This window comes from Protopterus annectens, chromosome 3.part1 (genome assembly GCF_019279795.1).
Source record: "Protopterus annectens isolate FY-2018-M chromosome 3.part1, PAN1.0, whole genome shotgun sequence".
Classification (NCBI taxonomy): Eukaryota; Metazoa; Chordata; order Ceratodontiformes; family Protopteridae; genus Protopterus; species Protopterus annectens.
The window spans coordinates 521,875,979-521,899,296 of NC_056732.1; the positions used below are offsets into that span (position 1 = coordinate 521,875,979).

The window sequence follows — 23,318 nt, forward strand, 5'->3', positions numbered from 1 at the left end:
TTGCCATTTTCATTCATTCTTCAACTGTTGGGACAGTCTCTCCAGCTACCTAAATCCCAAGAGGACTAAGGAAGGATATTCCTGAACACCACTGAACCAAAGGCTGCTCTTCCCTACAGACTCTATCCAATTTGTAATGAGCAAAAAAAAGTATGAGGATTAGCCCAAGCTGCAGCTGTACAAATATCATCCAATTAAGAAAGGCTGAAAACTTACCCCACAGACCTGCTGGAATGTGCTTTTGGTGGCTTTGGTAAAGAAAAGCCAAAGTTTTCGTAAACAATGGTAATACAATCAGTTAACCATTTGGCTAGTCCCTTTAGAAACTGGTTTGCCTAATTTTAATTCTGAAAGAGACAAACAATTGTTCCGATTTCCTCAAATTTTTGGTTCTATGTAGATAAAACTGTAACTGTCTGTGAACATCCAAAAGGTGTAACATATACTCTTCTTTATTTGAAAACTTGGAAAGAAGACTGGAAGGTTGATGGTTTGATTAATATTGGATTCCGACACGACCTTAGGAAGAAAAAAGGACTGGTCCGTAGGGATACTCTATCCTTATGAAAAATCAAATAAGGAGGTTTGGATGACAGAGCCTGTGACTCTGATACTCTTCTAGCAGAGATAATGGCCACTAAAAAGATAATATTCCGGGTCAAAAATTTTAGTTCACACTTAGTTGACTGTTTTACAAACTTTAACACAATCCTCATTTGAACTAAATTCAAATCCCAAGGAAGTACGGGATCTTTCAATGGGGGTCTAAGTAGAAAAGTTCCCCTTAGAAAAGCTTTACACAGTTTGAAGGATGCCAAACAATGTTACTTACTCTTGTATGAAAACTGGAAATGGCAGCTAGTTATGCTTTTACTGTAGAAGAGCTAGCACCTTCATTGAAAATTGTAGCTAAAAATTCAAGAACTTCAGGAACCGGTGCTGAAAAGGGATATATATCCTTTTGCTGCACCCAAATGACAAATCTTTTCCATTTACTTCTGTAAAGTTTCCTACTGGAAGCTTTGTGGGATGAAAAGAGAATCTGACGGATAGGGGAGGATATCCTGGGCTGTCTAGCAATCAACGGAAGTGGAGAAACCATCCGGTCAATTTTAGACCAGGAATGTCCAGATGAGTCATGTCTGTCAGTGAGACAGTAAGTCTGGAGTTCACGGGATCATAGGAGATTACTAGGCCAATGACCCTGGGGCCCTACAAGCCTAGCCAAGAGTTTATCCATAAAAAGAAACCTCAGTCAGCACCTGTCTTCCCTGTCAGTGAGGGACATAGGTGGAACCCCTGGGACAAGTTTGTGGTTTCCCATCCACTCATCAAGGTTGCGCTTGAAGATGGTCAGCGAGGTACTCTGACATGTATGGGAAGACTATTCCAGAGACGGGGCAGCCTCTGGGGGACAAACCTGTCTCTCCAGCAGGTTTTGTTGATGTTGCATATTAGATTCAGGCCTTTCGTGTGGGTAACATGCGAGGAGTTAGACTTATGGATATGGAGCATCTCTAGTAGGGCAGGGTCCGAGATTGCCTTGTAGGTGAATCAAAGATCACCTCTAAGCAATATGTACGATACCAACTAGAGTGATAGTGATTTGAGCCTGCCCACATAGGTCAGGTATTGCAGGTCATGGATACTCTTTGTGAAGTATTTCTGTGGCCTTTCCAGTTGGTGCAGATGTTTGGAGAGGTACATACCAAATGGGGCGTTGTATTCAATTACTGATCTAATGAGGGAGGAGTACACAGAGGTAATAACCTCCTTTTTTCTGGATGAAATCCCTTTACTTATGGAATAAACCAAGTAAAAGGCATTTCTGACTACTGCCGCTACATGATGGTCAAATGTGAGATTATTATCAACCTGAGTACCCAGGCCTCTCACCACAGGTTGTGTGCTTAGGGGGTTGCCGCTGATGTGATAATCAGTAGGGGCCGTGTTTTTGCTGAATAGTATGATGATACTTTTTTTGCATTTAGCTTGAGGCCAGGAGTCTGGCACCAGTCATTAGTTGCTGTAAGACCCTCACGCGGTATGCTAACATCATTTGGGGAGTCAATGACAGCACCAAACTTACAGTTGTCTGCAAACTTGGTCAACCACAGGCCTTTTGTCTTTGCCTGGACCTCTGAGAAGCAGATGCCAAACAATAGGGGTCCCAGGACTGATCCCTGGGGAACTCCACTAATGAAAGGTCTACTACTGGAGGTGGAGGTGCCTATTTTGACGTTGAGGGTCCTGTTGGTGAGCCAGTTGGCCACCAACCTGATGAGAGAGGGATTTATGCCAAGGTGTGGTAGCTTCTCGATAATGCCAGAGTGGGGGATTGTGTCAAAGGCCTTGGCCAAGTCAAGGTAAGCCGTATGTACTGACTCAGCTTCATCTAGGGCCTTGGTAACGGTCTCAAAGAAGTCAACCAGGTTCAAGAGGCAAGAACTGCCCATGACATAATCAAACTGGGTGGGGCCAAGTGCTTGGAGATTGCCTATGTCCTTCTTTAGGAGTTGTATCTAGAATCCATGGAGGACGAAGTAGATGAGGCCAAAGAAAGGGAAACCAAACCTGACGAAGCCAGTAAGGGGCAATGAGGATAACTGTGCTCTTCAATTGAGATGCTTTCTGAGGAAATTTGGGGATTAGTGGTACTGGGGATAGACGTGCAAAAGAGACTGGGGGGGGGTTGAGAAGTAGAGCATCCCTTGGTGTCTCCCCTGGTGGGGGAATCAGGACAAAGAACCCCCTACTGCACTTGTTGAGAGGAGATGCAAAGAGATAGCAGCACAGCTGTCCTCAGACAGAAAATCCTTTCTGCAACCTCCATGTTGAGGGACTGTTCATGAGGTATTAAAAATAGACCTGCTTAACTTGTCTGCAATCATGTTGCATTTCCTCTGAATGTGCGCTATCAAAACTTAATTACATGACATCACCTATTGCCACACACTCATAGCTTGTCAGCAAAGGCAGTAAAATGTGGTTCCCTCTTGGTTTGTTGATGTACAAGACCACTGACAATGTCGGTCTGGACCGTAACAGTCCCAGTAAGGAGTGTGTCTTGGAAGGCCTGCAACGCTAGGAGGCCAGGTTTCATCTTCAGAAATTCATATGCATGTTGGTCTCTTCGGGGGACCATATGCCTTGGGACTGTTTTCCCCAGGAAGTGCTCCTCCACCTGATCTGGGAGGCGTCTATAGTCACTATGGCTTTGGGTTGGGGAGAACAAAGGGATTACCTTATTGTACTTGACTGGAGTGTATTCTATCACAGAAAATAATTTTTGAAAGCCTGTGTTACTTTGATCTGACTGGATAAAGTTTGGTAAAAAATGGACCACTGAGTTGCCAATGTCCACTGAAGAATCCTCATATGGTATCTTGCCAGTGGTACAGAATGATTGTTGCTGACATGGATCCCAAAGCTTGAATCATCAGTCATCCTGAAAGAGAGGAACTTTGAATGATCTTTCCGACCTGGAACTGAGTAGTTTGAACTCTTGACAGAGATAGACAGGCTACTTGAGTGACCATATTGAGCAAGGCACCGATTAATTTAAATATCTGTGATGGTTCGAGATGAGATTTGTTGTGACTGATTGAAATCCCCAGTTGGGAGCATAACTGGAGTACATACTCTCGGGCCAGAATCAGATGATGCGTGGTCAGAGAGTTATGAGCCAGTCATCTAGATATGGAAGTACCCGGAATCCTCCCCAGTTGGGAGCATAACTGGAGTACATACTCTCGGGCCAGAATCAGATGATACGTGGTCAGAGAGTTATGAGCCAGTCATCTAGATATGGAAGTACCCGGAATCCCCGCAGTCTCAAGTGAGCTCTACTACTGCCATACACTTGGTAAACATCCTGGAGGCTATGGTGAGATCAAACGGCAGAGCTCTGAATTGGAAAGGACTGACCCCAGCCATGAAAGTAGACATTTCCTGGATCATCTGTTTATTTTGATATGATAGTACTACTCCTGAAAATCTATCAAGCACATCCAGTCATCTTTGTGCAGAAAAGGCAGAATGGACTGAACCATGACCATCTGGAACTTTGTGTACTGAACTGACTGATTCAGCTTGCTGAGATCCAAAACTGGTCTCCAGTTCCCTGTTTTCTTTGGCACTAAAAGAATCTTAAGTTCTGGAATCTTTCTGGTCTGGGGGTACTTCTTGTATGACTCTCTTTCTAGCAGCTTGTTTATTTCTAGTGCTGCTACTTCCCTCAAACAGAATGGACTGTCAGGGAGTTTGCTTACTACTAGTGGGGGAGGATGAGAATATGGTATTATATAACCCTCTGGATATTATTCTCTGCACCCATAAATCTTTTGTAATTTTTAGCCAGCCTCTCTGATGCACAGAATAGTGACCCCCAACTGCCTACAGAAATGGACAGTCAGGCCTCCTTTTAGGATTGCTGACAGGATCTGTCAGAGAAAGCTTCTCTAGATCCCTGGGGTTATGCAGACCCTCTCTGTTGTGTGGACACAGCATCTTCCATTAGAATTCCCCCCTGCCCTGGGAGAACTGTCTCCATGTGGATCTTGGAAGGGGCCCTGGGATGTTTTGAACCACATTTTCTGTCCGCCTCACTGGTTCCTACAAAAGGTCTGCTGAGAGACTGAAAAATGTATGCCCACATCAGACAGGGTTGTTCCTTTCTGCTCACACCTAGTGTATGTGTCTTTTACTTTAGGGCCAGATAAGGAACTTCCTTCAAAAGCAGCAATGACAAGGGAAGATTTGAAGGTTTCCACAAAGTTTCACAAGTGCATCCAGGCATATCTTCTGATGTAAATGCCTGAACCCGCAGCCCATGAGGCATCTTCAGCTGCATGGTAGATCAGTCCATTTCAAACTCGTCCATGAGGCTTAAGGGGAACCAACTGCAAGGCAAGAGTACTCTCTGCCTTGGAGGACATGGTCCCATGAAATGTGTCAAATAATTCAGTGACTGAAGGTCAAAGGTGGGCGAAGCAGACATGCGTTCCAAAGGACAGAGGAAATTTTTGTCCGCTAGTTCATTTTTCGTGGCTGCCACTATGACCATGGCATCAACTAGTACTCCCGTCCTCCGATACTCTCCATACTTCGGTGGTGCCAGGATCCTTGGGTCTCTTGAGGAAAGGTACAACGGTGTCAAGATCCTTCCATGTCCACTGGGAGACCAAATCAATGAGCTCATTTGTGGCCATAGTCACCCAGGAGGTAGATAGGCCAGCTCCAAAAGCCTCCAGGAATACAGACGCCTCTTGGGAAGGGTTGTTGGGAGACCAACCACCCCTTTGCTTTAGGAGTTCTAGGATGTCTCCAAATAAGAAGTCATTGGGTGGTTAATTTGGGGACACTTCCTCCTCATCAAAGTCAGTATCTTGTGTGACAGATGCTTGTGGAGAATTCAAGTCCCTCCTTTTATACGTTTTATTCTGGAAAGTTTATCGGTGGTATGCTCCTGAGAAATGCCAGAAGAAATTAGTATACCCTGCTTGGTAATCCTGGTGACCAACTTGGGCTGGCTGTTCCAATGGCACAGTTGGTTGAGGCTCTACGCACAAGAGACTAATGGGTTGGGTAGTCAGGAAGAGAAGTCCCAACTCTAGGAACATAAAACACTCTCTCCACTACCTCAAAAGCAGAAAGCCTAGGACGAGACTCACAGCTCTGATTAGACATACTTACAGACCCTAGGCTCCCTCCGCCCTGAAAGCAGACAGACTACTAGAGAAGGAAGTTGGAGCTGAGCTACCTAGCACCAAAGCTCTGAGGGGTAGGGATGGCTCTGACAGCTTTTGAGTCTACTCCAACACCCCGGATCCGGCATCAAAGTTACGGCTCAGAGTAATCTGGCTCCTAAGTGCTCAGCGCAAGTCCATGCAGGAGTTGAAGATACTAGTATCTTCGGATCGGACGCAGATGACACAAGAATCTTCGGGTCCAAAGGCTCTGAAACCAATCGTCAGATTGGAGAAGGTGCCAATAATCGTACTAATAAGGGCCTCTGTACCCGATGGGGTGGGAGCTGGAAGAACACCATTTGAATCTGCATTGAGAAGAATTTCCTTATAATCCTCTCCACATTGGCTTCAGACGTTTGGAAGAATGTGTAGAAGATGCAGTTGATGATGGTCTGGAATGGGGATGCCTCAGAGATCGCTCCAAAAAGGGGAAGGTAGCAGAGAGGAGATGGGATCCAGGACCAACTGTGGCAATTGGATCCTAGGTGATTTTTCTGCTCTAGACTACAGATTCAAAAGGCTTGGATCTAAAGCTTTAGAAATTTTACAAGGAGGTTCAGAACCCAAACAGAAGTTGCTGGATCCAGGGAATGCTTTCTCAAAACTTTTTTGTCAGACTGCTTGGGGGGTTTGAGCCACAGATGATGATGATGCAGACTTGGAGGACAGCAAACCTCTTAGGATTAACTGACTTTTCGGGTCACTCAAGGCTCTAGGATTAAAAGCTTTACAAATATTGCAATTAGAATCAAGATGCACTGAGCCTAAACAAAATATGCATATAGAATGCGAGTCAGATAATGGGATTTTATGGCCACAGGCCATACATTCTTTAAAACCCAAAGGTTTCTCAGATATTTTCCTAACCCTATACACTATCTAATACTATAGAGAAGGAAATAAGCAAAGTTTCTTTTTTTTAAACAGAAAAGGGAAACAATTGCCAACAATGGTAATTAGAACCCTTATAGGCCCCTAAGCTAATTAGAACCCCTACAGACCCTAGTCTAATTAGAACCCCCTACAGACCCTAGGCTCCCTCCGCCTTGAAAGCAGACAGACTACTAGAGAAGGGATTTGGAGCTGAGCTATCTAGCACCAAAGCTCTGTGGGGCACGGATGGCTCTGACAGCTTTGGAGTCCATTCCAACACCCCGGATCTGGCAATACATTAAGGAGGGAATACCAACGATGGTAATTAAGAATTACAGAAGTAATTAAATAACTAAGTGGTAAAAAGGAGAAGGCACTAGAAAGATTTAAGTAATATAAAGAAAATAAGTTTATAAAGTTAGAGTTATAATGAAAGTTAACTCACAAGAAAAATGCTGCTATACTGAAGAGTATATAGTGACGACGTCTATACACTAAGGAGACAAACGAGATCTGAGGCATGTTAGGTGACCAGGGCATTATGAATAGGGAGGAGCTCGTGAGTTTCAGTGTTCAATGAGCTGGAAGCAGTGATAGGGTCAGATCTGAAACCAACAGTTGAGGAATCTGACTTTTTTTTTTTTTCAGAAATGTCTTTACTAAAGTAAAGGAGTCTTGGATTATGTTTTGCAGATTTTCAAGGTTTTGGGCCAAGCAAGAATGAAAGCATTCTTGGTTGCTTTGGGTGCTGTACTGAAGTCCATGATGAAAATGTTAAGAGTATGGCCCCAACAATGGATCCTTGGGGGACAGCAACAGTTATGGGAAGAAAAGAAGTGAGTTCATTTTGCCACTTAACTGCATGCAATCTATTAGAGAGGTAACTGTGAAACCAGGCCAGTACAGGGTTACAGAGCCCTAGGATTAAAAAAAAAAAAAAAAAAGGTTTTGTAGGAGAATGCGATGAGAAACTATTTCAAAGGCTAACATTTCAAAAAGGTCCAGAAAAAGAGAAGATATACAAGGTTACCTTCATTTCTGCTTGTAATAACTGTATTAAAGCAAAGGAAGGCAGTGGTGGTGCTGTGCTGAGAGCGAAACCCATGATTACATGGGGACAAAAAGGAAAATTTTGTGACGTAACCAAGTAGTTGGACCCACGCATATTTCAAAAATACTTCAGATAACGGGGATAGTATACTAATTGATCTGTAGTTATTGAGTTCATCGTAGTTGCCATCTCTATGGAGGGGCAGAATGTAACATTTTTTCCAGAGCAGCTGGACATAAGATTCTTTGACAGAATATACTTAATATGTAATGACGTCACCATCTATTAATTTAAAACGGCATGACCATCCAGATATCATAAATAACAATCCTGTATTTACTTCAATACTTTGTGAATATGTATATTGCATATAATAAATAAATAACTACTAAATACATATGTATATATATATATAAGTAAATATTTTATATTAAAAATAAAAATAAAAATTATAACTTATGAATCACTACTTAATAAAACACTAGAATTTTATATAAAGAATACTTCAATTTTTATATGAAAAATACATCAGTTTCTACCTATATTGTGTTTCACCCAATGAAATACCATAACTAATACTTGTAAATAAATTTTGTTAAAACTATATAATATTTGCTCTTTCTTGCGGCATATTTGCCAGTGATACATAGTCATTTAAACCTGGTTCAAACATTGCTGCCAGTCTAAATTGCCACTGGCTCTCCTTTTTTAGAATAGTCTTTCAATTCCCAATTCTAGGGTTGATCTGTACTGTTTCCAGAATACCGAACACAAATTTATCAAATTTATCACAAACAATCAAATGCCTACATAAAGCATTTGTGGTTTTATCATTTAAGTGTTCATATAGTCTGTTCTTTAACATTCGTTCAGTTTTACCTACATAAAAATGTCGGCTTGTCGTACACCAAGCCAAATATACTACCCCTCTTGTATTACAATTGCCCTTTTTAAAAAATACTTTACTCCCAATATTGTTGTATAAAACTACTGTAGTTTCCTTGATAATGCATTAACAATATTTACACATGCCACATTGTTTAGTACCCTGATTAACTTGACTAGTGTTATCAATACTGTATTCTAATAACTGTTTAATATTGTGACCCACTCTATTGACAAATTTTGGCTTATTGCCTACTTTGTCTAGAATTTCCTTCTTGGTTCTGAAAATATTCCAATTTCTTTCAAAAGCTTCTCGGACCAATTGGGTATTCATATTATACTGCAAAATACAAGCCTTTGTAAAATTTCCTGGTTTTAAACCATTTTCACTTTTCTGTGATACCTCTTCTAAACAAGCACCTAGTAAGGGTATATACTTAATACCCCATTGTGTGTACACTTTGTGAAGAATATTTTCTAAGAGCTCTGGTGGATAACCCCTCTCCAAAAACATATGGGAAATAGTATTGAATTCCTTAACTAAATCCTTTTTACAGGAAGTCATCCTAGCAACTCTTATGGCCTGTCCCTTCACTATACTAATTTTTTGTCCCAACGAATGTTCACTTTCAAAGTGTAAATAAGCATTGCAAAAAGTCTTCTTTCTATATACCAAAGATTTGAATTTCTCTTTTTCTTTTGAAATTGTTGTATCCAAGAAATTAATTGCATTTTGGTGATACTGGTACGTAAATGCCAAAAAATTATTTGCTGCAATATACATATTCACAAAGTATTGAAGTAAATACAGGATTGTAATTTATGATATCTGGATGGTCATGCAGTTTTAAATAAATAGATGGTGACGTCATTACATATTAAGTATATAAATGTAATTAAATTGGTGTTTCCATTTTATTTCTGATGAAGTCTCATTTGGAGATGAAAGCGCTAAAATGGTTCATTAAAGAACTTGGATTTTATCTTTGAAGTGGTATTTGTTTATCTCTGTAAGAGTATCCGTTTATCCAGACAAGGTTTCGGTTTTTTTTTTTGGTTTCTGTACATTGTTTTCTCAGTTATGCTTATTTAGTTCTTTGACAGAATAGTTTATTAAGGTGGATAATGGGAAGACTAATGCTTCAGCTGCAGTTTTAATATATCCTGTTGGTAGATTGTCAGGTGCTAGGTAGGTGGGACTTCACTTTACGAGTCTTTTAATGGTAGCTGTAGAGACCGGATGAAAACAGAATGAGTGAGTGAAAATTTCAGGCTGTGCTGGAGTTTGCAGAGTACAGCTGATTAAGATGAAATGCTCATCTTAAAAAAGTTTTACAAATTTCCTGTGCAACAACAGAGGTAGAGCTGAACTCTAGACAGAAGCTGAAATAGTTGCCAGATGATTTTTTTATTGTAGAGAAGCTGCAGCCTGCAACAAATAGACATACATGTATACATGCACAAATGCATTTATATTTATAACTACATCTATATCTATACAATTACATGTAGGGAAACATAGTGAACATCACAGTGTCTAAGCAAAAATGGGGCAGCTGACTTGGATATATCAACTTTCATTTTACTCTAACAATGTACACAGTCTTGAGTGTGAAGGGGTATTTGTAGGGATAAGGAAATTTCTCCTTACTACCAAGTATAGACCATCTCACCGTTAGTATATTCAGAGATAAAAGTGTGAGGACATGAAGGTCAGTGATTAGTCTTCTCAACTTAATAGAAGTTATGTACTTACCATAACTTGGCAGCTGTGTTGTCCAATTTCATTATGCATCACGAATGGGTCTTTGGATCTGTCCTCTGATCCAATTTGGCCATTTCTTCCAGACATATGATCCAAGCCTCACACTCCTCCCTATCCCAAAATGCCTCACTCCTCTTAAAACCCTCAGATCGAGTTTGCTGCCCCTTCCTAAAGATGGTCAGAACAACAGTAGTAGACAGACAAAGAAAGCGACCAACCAGAGCCCAAACTAGGAACTAATGGGTTCCCTTATCCTCTAAATCTCTCTCATCTGTAAAGGGAAGGGGGGAAGGAGGGTGGGATGTGATGCATAATGAAATGGACAGCACAGATGCAAAGTTATGGTAGGTACATAACTTCTAATCTGATGTTGTCCATTTCATTATGATTACGAATGGGTCAGAGTCCCCAGCTAAACAAACCCTGGGAGGACCTCAAGGAAGGATATGCTTAAGCACCGTGGAACCAAAGGATGCTCTGCTCCTGGAAATAATGTCCAACTTGTAGTGAAATACAAACGTATGAGCTGTGGACCAAGTACCTGCAGCGCAAATTTCATCAATTGGGAGTTGTTGCAGAGAAGGACGATGAAGTAGATAAAGACCTGGTAGAGTGGGCTCTAACTGGATGGGGAAGTTGCTTCTCCTTGCTGAGAATAAACTGCAGAAATACAATAAGTACTCCATTTGGCTAAGGTGACCTTGGATACAGCCTGGCCTAATGTATTTATGGAAAAGGCAATGAACAACTGTTCAAATTTTCTGTGAGATCTAGCGCTGTGCAAGTAAAAGCGCAACTTTCTGTGCGCATCCAAGGAATGTAGCATGCACTCGTCTTTACTGGAGTAGTTTGGGAAAAATACAGGCAAGTGGATAGTCTGGTTAATGTTAGCCTCTGAGGCGACCCTTGGTATGAATGAAAGATTTGTTCTAATAGAAACGCTATCAAAGAAGAAAGTTATATATGGTGGTTGAGAAGACAGAGCTTGCAATTCTAACACTCTTCTAGCTGATGTAATGTCCACTAGGAAGACAGTCTTCAAATACAAAAACTTTAACTCACATGAGCTAGCAGGTTCAAAAGGTTTCTGGGTAAGTCCCTGGAGTACCAATATAAGATCCAAGGAGGAGAAGGATCTTTAAATGGAGGTCTGAGATGAAAAATCCCTTTCATAAAAGCCAGACATAGCTTAGAAAGTGAAACAGTAGAGGGAAAATGAATGACCGTCCCGACATGGAAATTCGTGACAGCCGCCAAGTTGCGCCTTTATAGTGGAAAAACTAGCTCTGTGTTGGAAAAACAAGCTAAGAAACAAAGACATCCAGAACTAAAGCAGAAAAGAGGGGTCAGTTTTCCTCTGTGAAGTCCAGATGGAAAATCTCTTCCATTTGCTACGATATACTTTCTTGGTGGAGGACTTCTAAGAAGGGAGAGTAATTTTGCAGACCGGATAAGCTAGCCTGGACTTTTGTACAACCACTAAAGTGAAGAAACCATGCTGTCAGTTTGAGGGATCGAAATATGGAAATTTGGGTTTCTGACAGATGGGAAATGAGATCCTGCCTGGCATCCAGTATCCATGGAGGATATGTGATGTGAGGCCACAAGAATGGGAACCATACCAGAGTATTAGCTTGGTCTTCAATCTGCTAGCTTTCTGTGGAACTTTGGGTACCAGGGGCATCGTAGGATAAGCATAGAGGAGATCCAGGGGCCAATCATGGACTAGAACATCCCTGGGTGACTCCCCTATGGGGAGGATCAGAGTGAAGTACTTGCTGTACTTGTTTAGGGGAGAGGCAAAGAGGTTGCAGAAAGGCTGGCCCCAACAGCTGAAAATTAGATTTGCTACTGACTAGTTCAGGAACCACTCATGCAGACTTAAGATTGATCTGCTCAGTCAGTCTGCCAGAACACTGGACCCCCCTGGGATGTGTGTTGCAGTGAGAAAGCAGTTTGAAGAAATTGCCCATACACAAACCCTGATGGCCTCCCTGCACAACTGGTATGAACAGGTTCCCCCCCTGCTTGCTGATGTACCAAACCACTGACATATTGTCTGTCAGAATTGCAACTGTCCCCAGAGAAAGGCAGTCCTGAAAGGCTTGCAATGCAAGAAGGACAGCTGCCATTCTTCTAATGCCCCTATCCAAGTCCTCATCTCTAGAACATTTATGTACAATTTGGCCTCTGTTGTGGACTACGTGCCTTGGACCATCTTTCCCTGAAAATGCCAACTCACCCCAACAATGATGTGTCCGGGGTCACAGTGGCTGTAGGAGGGGGAAGAATGAAGGGTCTGCGGAATGGAGGTCATCTGAAAGGATCCACCATTGCAGATGACGCCTGCAAATTGGAGTGAGCCTGACTGGGGTTGACAACGGATGGCACAGAATAGACTATTGTACTGCTAGGATCCACTGCAGAACTCGCATAAAGAACCTGGCTAGGGGCATTAGAAGAATGGCAGCTGACATGGATCATAGGATCATGATGACCAGTTGAGCTGGTGGAGTCGGGGTGTCTTGTAAAAGTTGAACCTGCTGTCTCAAGGATCTTATTCTCTGGGAAGGTAGGGCTGCTATCTGTGTGATTGTGTTCAATTGTGCCCCTATGAATTCAATATCCTGTACAGGAGTCAGCTTGGATTTTTCCATGTTCACTGTGATTCCCAGGCAATGGAACAGTTGCAGCATAACCTGAATAGCCTGAAGTAGTTGATGACTTGTGGGTGCCATTAGGAGCCAACCATCCAAGTAAGGAAACACCTGGAATCCATGCAGAGGTGAGCTGCAACCACTGCCACGCATTTGGTGAGCACCTGGGAGGGCAGTAGTGAGACCAAAGGGCAGTGCTCTAAACAGGTAATGTTTGTCCCCTGCTGAAGAGCAGATATCTCCTGGACTGGCTGTCTATTTTGATACGATAGCAAGTGTCCTGGAGGTCTACAAAGCACATCCAGTTGTCCTTGTGCGGAAGCAGCAGAATGGACTATACCATAACTATGCAGAACTTAGACTTCTTTACAAATAAATTTAGACTGCTCAGATCCAATATGGGCCAAAGGTCCCCTGTCTTCGCTGGCACCAAAAAGAAGCATGAGTAAGTTCTACCTCCTAGTTTTGTAAGGACCTGTTGGATGACTCTTTTGTCTATAAGTTTTTGAATTTCTAGTAGGGCGCACTCTTCCTCTGACTGGGTGGCATGTCAGGGAGATGCTTCTCGGAACTGGGAGGAGGAAGGGAAAAGGGAATATAGTAACCTCTGGAAATTATATTTAACATCCAGGTGTCATTTGTTATGCTTGCTCAGGCTTCTGGGTATAACAAAAGTCTGCCCCGACTGCCTCCAGATTAGGACAGCCTAGCAGCACTTCAGAAGTGCTGAAAAGGCCTGTAAGAGAAAGGCTCCCTAAAGCCCTGGTTTTGTGGACCCCTTCTCCCTCCGGGGCAGCATCTACCACTGAATCCTCTCCCTCTAGAAGTGGATTTGCTTTGAGAGTCAGGAAAAGGCCCTTTGGACTTACAGAACCACATCTCCTTCCTACTCCGTCAGTTACTGGAGAAAGTCCAGTGGGGGGAAGCAAACTTGATCCTTATGGCAGATAAGGTCTTGCCTTCTTGTACACTGCAGGTAAGAGGCTTGGCTTTTTTACTGATGGCCCAAACAAGGAGGAACTGTCAAAGAGGGGGTTAATGAACAATGCCTAAAAGGGGTACGCAAACCCAGACAGTCTCATCCAGGCATGTCTCCTGAGGGCTATGACTGCACCAGCTGCTCATGACATACCTTCTGCAAAGTGGGAGATTAACCTCATTGAGGAGTTAGCAAATGGGGCCATAGTGGTCAGCTGGGGGAAATCTTTTTAAGGTTTTCCTTTGACAGTAACTGTGTCAGACAGGTAGAAATTTCCTTAATCAGATCTCTCTGAAGGTGCGTGAAGGGTGTCAGGTAATTCAGTGCTCTCAGCACAAAAGTGGCTGAGGCATACAGGCGCTTCCCATGCCTGTCCAAAGCCTGAGACTCCTTGTTCAGGGGGTGAAAAGTGCAGCTCTGTTTGGCGAGCTCCTTCTTTGCGGCTGCCGACACCACAATGGCATCAACTGGGGCATCTTTACTCCAAAAGGGGTGATCCTTGGGGGGGCCAAGATATTTGTCCCCGCATTTAGGAACTGGCTCCATGGTGTTAGGCTCCTTCTAACCCTGGTTTGCCGGGGGGGGGGGTCACTCAGGATGTAGATGGTCCTGTCCTGAATTCCTCCAGGAACAATGACTCCTCCAAGGAAGGGGGTTGGGAAGACCAGCCACCCTTTTGCTTCAAAATTTCTAAGCTATTTCCGAAGGAAATATCTGGTGGAGATCAGGAGGACCCCTTCCCCCTTCGCTGACATCAGTGTCCTCTGTCAACGACTCCAAAGGTGAGTCCAGGTGCTTCCTCTTGCACCGGCGCTTCCGAGGAACCTCCTCTGCAGGGTACTCAAGGGAGGATTCAGAAGACAGGAGGACCCCTTGCTGAGGGGTAGGCTGCAGGCTCTCTGGGAGGGGCTGACAATGGATTGGATGTATGGGAGCAAAGCCCTGATCTGCAGGTGACTGAGTAGGGCCTGGCAGAAGTGGGATCATGTCTCAAGGCATGCAGAATGCCCTCTCTGCCACCTGGAATGCCAACAGAACCTGCCCATTACCCCAGGCGCCAAAGCCACCAAGAGACAGAAGGACAAGGTCATTCCAGATCTGACACCTCCAGAAGGCACAGGCCCCCAAAGCTGTTGAAGGCCGAGGCCCCAAGGAGAACGGACTACTCTGAAAAGGTCAGAGACGACACCAACCCCAAGGACCCAGCACCGACATCTTGGATCCGGGACTGGCTCCATTCCAATGGAATCAGGGACAAGCCGCTCTGGGACACAGTCAGAGTTGAGGAAAGGGATATTCTGTCCTCCAACGCCAGCCCACTCGGGAGTGTCAGGTCCCGCAGCTCCAAAGCCGAAGATCAGGTCGGAGCAGAAGGCTGCAGTATCGGGGTCGTTCTCATGGATACAGCAAGGGTCGGAGAAGGCAAGATCCCCAGCTGGATCGGACAGCTGAGGGGATCTAGGGGAAACAGTGGAACGGGTCAACCTAACTGACGACATGCTTGGCCAGACAGTCTGAACAGGTGAGAGAGATTTACTGTTGGCGAGAAAAGAATAAAATAATCTTTGACACTTTTATAAATATCATATATAACATAGTGACACGAGTACACACACACAATTATAAAACAAAAAAAAGCATTACAAAAATTTTCTTTCCTTTCATGCATTATACACGTATAGTATGAACTACTGTTCAATTTAACATTACATGGATTGCTGAAGTCCTGCCTTCCCTGAAATTTCACTCTTCTTCCTCCCGAACTTGATTCTATATGTATTATTCACACAACTTCCATTACTTCCTTGCAAATGCCTTCTCTGCATTGAGACCCAACAACAATAGTAGATTTTTCTTGCCCTCCGCTTCCTTCTGAATTATCACAATCATTCTGTTAATGTTGCCAAATGTTTGCCTCCCCTATACAAAGCCACATTTATCTGTATCTGTCAGTTGCAGCAACACGTCAGTCATTTCCTTATCTAATACAGGCATAACAGTTTTACAGCCGTGGTTCAAAAGTGAAACTGGTTTATATAAGGTCGAATTTTTATCTCATCTTTTTCTATCTTAGCTATGAATTCAAGCATATTATTGTGAGCAAAAATTGTTCAATGAATTTTATAGGCAGAAGGGTTTTATTTTGGGGAAGGACAGTGATACCTGCCTTGAGCAGGTAGTGATGAAACAATTACTTTTATTAATGTATGCCTTTAAATGTGTGTTAATTGGTTTTGTTATTATTGGTTAGCCAATCCTGACACATGGTTGTGTATTTAAAAGTGAGCATACGTATCTTTATGGTATTTTATTCTGATGAAGTCCCCGTTTTGTGGGATGAAAGCACTTAATATTTTATGTAATAAAAGTGGGTCTTGGTGGACTCGGATTGTTTTCTTTTCTTCAGTTACTTCTAGTATCGGTTTATTTTGTGGTGTTTTTCGTTTTGGATCCAATCCGGAGACTGCATGGATTCTCTTGACCAATTTAGTCTGTTCACCGACGTTGGGCGAATGTGGAGACAGACCTTCTCAAAGAAGAGGTCTCCATTCTAAACGAGGAGTTGACTAGGTTGATTTACTTTCCCAAAACAACAGAGTTGGGAATACTTCTAGAGTTCTTTCTGTTCACCTTTCCTCTCTGAACTGTTTGGGAGAGGTATCTGATGGTCAGCATGGTGGTTTGGATTTGATTGGCTTCTCTGAACAGCTGACTGGTGGTTTGGCGTCACAGCAAGGAGGAAATGGGGCAGATGGAGAGCAATGCGGTACCGGAATTGTTCCCTTAGTAAGTTGAGCTGAAGATACTACTTCTGGACAGCATAATTCCAAATAAAATAAAAGGAAACATTCAAGCCTACAAAATGAAGGTACTGTGTTAAATAACCGTGCTGTTTTTAATGTGGAACAGCCCTGTACTAGTACGCAAGCATTGCAAAAATGGAGTGAACAGTCTTTCTAATATAGGTAATGCAGACTCTAGGCTGTCTGGCCTAATAACAAAGAATTTCTGCTTTTCATCCAACAATGAACAGTGGATAATAGACCAGATGGTCAGCTGGGTAGTTTGAATAATGCAGTTTTTAGCTCAATGAAAAATATGATTTATCATTTAGAGAAAAGACTATTTAAATTGAAGTCTTTACAGATTGACATAGCTTATTTAAATGAATGCATTGTTTTGAAGGTTGTACCACAAGGATTATGTAATTTTAAGTTTCCTTTTGGTATTTTTATAATGATGAAGTAATTGCAGACTTTGTTAATTTTTTTGATGATGTGGGGTTGGGGTTGATACAGAAATCTGTTCAGTATTAGGAAACACAGAGAGATTCTTTTTTGCAGGAGATTAATACACTGGATACAATAATTTGCCAGGATTTGTTATTTCTGGAATATCAGGGGATGTATTTTAAGATATTAGTCAAGGTGGAAGAAAGGTGTAACTCATATTTTAAAAAGAAACGAAAGTTGGAGAGGGACTTAAAACACTGTCAAAACTGTCAGGTGTACCCTGTGGGGCAGATTAAGAAGGTGACACACCATGATAGATATTCTTTAGGTTCCCCAAGTTATAGTCAGGTGGTAAGAGAAGGAGATATAAGTGGGGGCTACCAACATGGTGCCACCCTGAATACCGAAGTAGGACAGGATTTTCAAATATTAAGACGCTCGGAGAGATTAGCTCACAGGTACACTCAGAAGGGGGAATATTACAGCAAATATTACCCACAGTCATGAAGAGGGAATGCATACAGAGGAACAAACCATTACAGGGACTACGTGGCAATAACAACAACCTGGTACATACACTTAATGGCTTTATTATATATAACTACACCGATAGAGTTATTTCCCCTGAATACTTTAGTTTGTTATCCAAAGGTATAAAATGTATCCCGGAAAGAAAAGGGAATATAGTGGATAATATAACAGAGTTAAAATTATATGCGAGGAAGGTGAATTTAGGAATTTTCTTCTCTGGCCAGAAAGAACATCTCTTTATGGGGCGTCAGGAGGTTGGTGCAATTCCTAAGAAAAAGAGTGTATTTAACAAGCCCCTGCATCCACTTTTGGATGTTTTTGAAAAAGTTGTAATGGAAGATATCTATTACGGTCCACCAGCGGGAAATAGAATTCATCTAAACCTCACCAGGGGGGAACTGAATTTATTGTCTGAACTCAGAAGAAATACATCAGTACGTATCATGACCCCAGATAAAGGTGGGTGGTGGTGGTGCTTTTCAGGGCAAATGATTATTCTAATGCAATGCAGGAACTGCTGTTTGATGATGCAACATATGTGGTTGTTTCAATAAACCAAATTAATATTGGTTATTCTCGTACAGATTCCTTTTTAGAGGATTATGCGATTAATCAGAGGATTAATGTTGAGCTGTACAATTTTCAGTACAGGAAAGACCCTGTTTATCCATATTTTTGTTTGGCATCCCCAAGATTCATAAAAATATGCAACATCCTCCCTTTAGACTGATAATGGCAGCTGGTGGTTCAAAGACTCGCCCACTGCCAGTCCTGGTGGACTCTTGGGTTAAATCATTGGTGGAACATACACCACATTTGGTTAAGGATTCATGGGAGTTTTGGGGGCAATTAAAACAAGAAGTATGGGTTGCTGATTTGATTTTCCTTACCATAGACACTAACGATTTATTTTCTGCGATTCCTAAGGAGGAAGGCCTGGAATTGTTTGAAGAGACACTATTTATATGTCCCAATATGACCCATGTTCCCCTTGTGTGAGTTTATGAGTATTATTTTAGAAAATTATTTTATACTTTTTGAGGGAGAGTATCATCAGCTGATAAGAGGTGTGGCTATGCGGACAGCTTGTGCCCCCGTCTATGCCAATATTGTTTTGCTTGGGTGGGAGAACAGATGCCTGTTCCCATGCCCATACTGGAATCAAGTGAAAATGTATTCTAGATTTCTGGCTGATATCTTTATTCTATGGAAGGGAGGGGAAGAAGATATTCAGGAGTTTATATAATTTTTGGGTGACGCCACTGATTTTCTGGAATTTACCTACAAATATGACAAATTGGGAATTAATTACTTGGATACACATATTTCACATTATGAGGGGTTTAAATCGTGAGTGTATCGTAAAGATATGTTTTGTAATTCCTGTTTGCATTTTGAGAATAGTCACCCCAAGGTCCAAAAAAAGAGCATTGTGAAAGGGCAATCTATTCGGGTGGCCCATATGATGCCCGTGCACTGGCCCAGCAATTAAGGAGCCTCAATCCTCACCACTAACACCAGAGAGGGCGTCTCATATATGAGGAAAGGATAACAAATACACACAGAAAAGTGCAATTTCCCTTAAGAGCACACAGAGATCACAGTCAGTCCAGGTCTGGTCAGTCCCTTGCTCCCCAGGTCCCCAACAAGTCTCCCCACTGGCACAGCTATAGGGTCCAGATCTCAAGCCTAGTGGGCAAGCTAAAACCTCTAGCACCCTCGCTGTCCAACCAGTGCTTCGTGTCTCTGCCCAAGTAACTGAGATACACACATACATGCACTTTGAAATAAGAGTTTATACAATCACAAAGACACTCCTGGGGAAGGCTGGCACAGTTTCTCCAGCTGTGCCCCTTTCTCCCAGACTATACGGTAGTTCCACTTGCCACCACATGTGAATACTTATGAGCTACTCAAAGGCCCTTAAGAGTGTCCAATTATTACTGTGCAATATTATTATCCAATTGGTAGTTGTGACTAAACAGTCCAAGGCTTATTAGAGTGACTTGGTACAGGATCCTTATATACATGCAATGTACTCTTAGAGCTTAACTTATCTCTACACAAAACAGCCGCAGTTGAAAGATTTTAAAATATTTAATAATAAATAATAAAAATACAAGACAATACTTCTTACTAGACAGTGCTAGTCAAGAGTTCAGAGATCACACAGAAATACTTAAAATAATTCAGTAGTACAGTTCTGACATCACAGAAAAACACTTAGTCTAATCTTTCTAGTTCTTAGCTATTTCTATAAGAAAACACAAGTCTAAGATAACTTACATATGAGCAAGACAGTGCTGTGAGTTGGATGATCAAGACAAAAATGCTTAATGCCTTACATAATTTTTTTTACACATTCCTGGTGTTCCCAAGCTGACAAACTGCATTTACATTCTTTTACACCTATGCAGAAACCAGAGTAATAAAGGACATTCCATATGTAAATTCTGGTCATTAACTTTAGCCTTAAAACAATAGGCAGGAAGCCTTCATCTAGCCTGGGCGGAGCCGAATTGTAAACATCAAAAACAGTCATGAAATAATTTAAATTTCAAAGGACAGACAAGAAATGCTTGACTTAGCTTTCTTTACAGCAGAGGGCAATGTTGCTACATTGTTTTGAGTTCAACATTTCACAGCATATTCTTTCATTTAAGAAAACAAGCCTGTAATTCAACATTCATATTTACAAATGACAGAATTATGTATAAAATCCTATCTGGCTAGGCTGGCAGCCTTCACAGCCCAAATGACATCACATTATGAAGATGTTAAAACTGAACTGGAAAAGGTTGGAATGATGTTTTATGAAAAAGGGTATCCCAAGTTTTGGGTGGATGAAATTATGACTGATGTATATGAAAAATGGGGTATATATTATGAACTCCTACTAGGTGTAGGTTTGGTTGAGAATGGACAGTGTGTGACAGGGACAAAAACCAAGTGTGAAAGGGCTTGTGTATTATAACATAACAGCCTTATAGGAAAAATAAAGGAGATTTACAGAAGGAATTGGAACACATTTAGAGTTAATCCCACAGTTCATGACAAAGTACGTGTAGAACCACATTTCATCGACAAGACAGGGGTCAATTTTTAAAAATGACCAGAATCTAAAACAGCTTTTGTAGGGGCTCCTGACTGCGGTACAAAACCCTGTGGGGCCTGTAGCCACTGTAAATACATTAATACACAAACCAGTATAGTTCTGAGAAATAAGCTGGGGACTAAGGTGATATTTAGGAAGGGTAATTGTGCAACCAGTAAGGTTATATATTTGGCTCTCTGTGTGGCAAGGGGCAGTTTCTATGTGGGCAAAATGGAACGGTCCCTTAGAAATAGGTTATAGGAACATCTTAATGATATTAAAAATAAAAAATATGATAATGCTTTGTATAAGCACGCCCAGCAAGTACAGGTTTTACCAAGTTTTTGTTTGGTATTTTAGAAGGGTGCTAAACAGAATCTTAGGGGGTGATTGGAAGAATACACTAAGAAACTGAGTGGCAATTTAGGTTAGCAGCAATGTTTCTCCCAGGACTTGATGCAATTTCAATTACCTGTATGATGTATGAGCAAGCTAATAAATTATGAAATGGGGTTAGGTATTTATTTAGCAAGCATGGATATAAAAATAATTTTTCTATGCTACCTTGTTTTAAGAGATATGTTTTTATAATAACTTTTTGTATGATGATGGTATTTCTTTATATACATTTTTATAATTTAATATACAAAAAAATGTATTTGCCTATTATTGTGAGCAAAAATTGTTAAATGAATTTATAGGCAGACAGGTCTTATTTTGATGGAAGGATAGTGATACCTGCCTTGAGCAGGTAGTGATGAAACAGTTACTTTTATAAATGTATGCCTTTAAATGTGTGCTAACTGGTTTTGTCATTGGTTAGCCAACCCTGACACACGGTTGTGTATTTAAAAGTGAGCATATGTATCGTTGTGGTATTTTATTCTGATGGAAGTCCCTGTTTTGTGGGACAAAGGAGCTTAATATGTTATATTTTATGTAATAAAGGCGGGTCTTTGTGGTCTTAAATCATTTTCTTTTTTTTCAGTTACTTTTAGTATTGGTTTAATTTTATGCTGTAATAGTTTACCTTAATTTCATACGAGTATAATCAAATTAGCAAATGTGTAATTTTTAATGTATGTCACTTAATGCCCTTCCTCATGTAAATTGCTGAATATTTGTTTAAAAAAAGTTTGCAATATGTTGAACCTTTTTTTTTTTTTTTTTTTTTATATAACCGTACCGCCACTGAAAATGAGGTTTTGACTAAACTCAGTCTGATAAACCTGTTAAACAAACATATAACAAACAATAAAACATTTTTGCTAGGGGATGCTTTTTTAATTACATATGGAAGGATAGAATATTTAAAAATTTCAATACTTGTGTAGTTCAATGTGTTTAGTCTTTGGTGTAAAACATTTTTAACTTTTGATTTTTCCAAATCTAATAATGTGTTCTACACACACGTGCATATAACTATATATCTATCTATATATATCTATCTATATATATATATATATATATATATATATATATATATATACATATATATATCTATATATATATATATATATATATATACATATATATATACATATATATATATATATATATAGGAATACAGATATTTAATCGAACATTAGTAGTCCGATGTACTAAATGTCGAAGGCAGTGTCCCAAGTTTACACAATGTCGAATTTTCAAACCCCAAATCCATGAACACCGAACACCAGCCAAGCAAATACCCCCCCCCCTTCTTAACCCATGGTAGTGCTTGTTTTGGTGGTTGAGCAGTCGGAAATGTCAAATTCGGTGTTGCGCTCGACATTCAGATGGTTTGCCTATTTGGAATTCGACATTTAGGTTCAGAAAAAGCAACGTTCGGTGTTGATGACATCGACTAAATGCATGTATTCCAGATATATATATATATATATATATATATATATACACACACACATACACACACACACACATATGCACAACACACACGCATATCTATATATGCACGGATCTGCATCTAAACCTCAAAAGCTTACATAAAACACACACCGTACCTCCTTGGACTACATGAAAACAGACATGGAAGAGCTCTCTGATCATGTAGCCCAGGCAGGTATGACCCTGACCCTGAGTAGCATCTTGCCCTCACCAAGAATGATGCCACAGTAAAAACAAAAAAATTATCAATTTCAACAATTGGCTAAGTTTCTGGTGTCATTCATAGGGGATCCAGTAACTGTCCGCGTGAGATGACATGCTCGACAGGCCACATTTTGTCACAAGAGATGGCTTGCACCTGTCACCCTTAGACTTTCGAATACTGGCCAAGGCTCTTGCTGCCCCCATAGTGGCTTTTTTAGGCAAGGCTCAAAAGACAAACCCACCACCATAAATAGCACAAGTAACCAAAAACTGAGGGTAATGCTACTCAACGCCAGAAGTCTAAACCTTAAAATGCACTCACTCGAGGCACTCCTCAGTATGAAGAACATCGACATCTGTGCAGTAACAGAAACCTAGTTTAAGGGTCCTGAGAGCACCCCAGCACTAC

General features: G+C 41.2%; 1 protein-coding gene across 1 annotated transcript in view; it reads right to left on the minus strand.

Annotated features, from left to right (window-relative positions):
- Nucleotides 1-23,318, minus strand: part of WDR48 (WD repeat domain 48) — a 1,921,140-nt gene that overhangs the window by 1,171,939 nt on the left and 725,883 nt on the right. The window lies entirely within an intron of this gene.